This window comes from Arachis duranensis, chromosome 4 (genome assembly GCF_000817695.3).
Source record: "Arachis duranensis cultivar V14167 chromosome 4, aradu.V14167.gnm2.J7QH, whole genome shotgun sequence".
Taxonomy (NCBI): domain Eukaryota; kingdom Viridiplantae; phylum Streptophyta; class Magnoliopsida; order Fabales; family Fabaceae; genus Arachis; species Arachis duranensis.
The window spans coordinates 55,895,654-55,897,255 of NC_029775.3; positions in this window are offsets into that span (position 1 = coordinate 55,895,654).

The window sequence follows — 1,602 nt, forward strand, 5'->3', positions numbered from 1 at the left end:
GACTTTAACCACTCAGTCTCAAGCTTTTCACTTGGACCTACATGCCACAAGCACATGGTTAGGGACAGCTTAATTTAGCCGCTTAGGCCTGGAACTACTTCCTTGGGCCCTCCTATCCACTGATGCTCAAAGCCTTGGATCCTTTTCACCCTTGCCTTTTGGTTTTAAGGGCTATTGGCTTTTGTTCCTTTTCTTGATCCAATGATTCCTTGTAATTTTTTTTCCACTGCTTTTTCTTGCTTCAAGAATCACCTTCATGATTGTTCAGAGCATCAATAATATTTTTCGTGTTCCTCATTCTTTCAGGAGCCAATCATTCGTATAATTCAGGATAAAATATGCACTGTTCAAGCATTCATTCAGAGAACAAAAAGTATTGCCACCACATGTAATTAATTATAATTTTTATTATTAAGAACTCGAAAAATATAAATTACTTCTTTATTCTAAAAATCTACTATTTTATTCATGTCTGATGATGATGAGAAAAATAAATTATAACTTAATTGAAAATAAAACCAGGATAGATATTCTAATTACTACTACTACTACTGTATAACTTCTAAGATAAATTTCTAAAATAACACTATCACAGAGTTAAAGCTAAATCAAGCAAGCAAGCTCTTAAAATAGCTGAAACTTCTCCCCCTGATCAAGCAAGCAAGCTCAATCAAGCCAATTTCAAAAGAAAGTTTACTGAGAGGAAACCAAGAAAGGGGACAATAGCTGAAACTTCTCCCCCCTTGAAGTCATTCCTCTTAACCAATTGGAAGAAGAGGAAGAAAGTGAAGAACAACATGTCAAGCTAATGACACTAAAAGAGCACTTGTTGGGAGGTAACCCAGCCGTAGGTAACATTTCTTCTCTGCTTTGTTTTAGTTCTTTACTTTGTTTAAATTCAATAAATGGGAATATGGTTACATTCTAAGTTTGGTGTTGTCTTGCAACAACTTGTTTTCAATCTTTTTGGATGATTGCATCAAATCAAAAATGGAAGTGACACACTAAGATTCTAAGTTTGGTGTGCCACTTAATTCTCTATGCAATTCATTAAGCAACACCACTTGTCTGCATAATCATAAGGCCTTTGCAGTGTTATTTTTCTTTTGGTTTGACATTTTATTATTCTGTTTACTTTAGTTATTTCCTTATTTTTAATGCTTCCACTTATTTTGCTCCTTAACTGTTTTTGTTAATATATCACCAAGAGATCCTTATTCATGACAAATTCTTCACTTGGTGACTGTATTCAACAAATAACAGTTTCATTTGCTTAGTCTTAGTTCAAATAAAGTGGACATGTGATTGCATTCTAAGTTTGGTGTTGCTATGCAACAAAATTTGGTTCCAATACTTACTGGATACTTACATTAATTTCAAGTGAAAGTGTCACACTAAGTTTGGTGTGCCACTTATCTTTTATGCAATGTATTGTGCACAACTTCTTTTGCTTGTGGTGGACGAAATTGTGATCACTATTCTTTAAGTTGTACTTTTATGGAATTTGAAATTGGCACGAGTGGACACAACTCCGTTCAACTAACCAGCAAGTGTACTGGGTCGTCCAAGTAATAAACCTTACGCGAGTAAGGGTCGATCCCA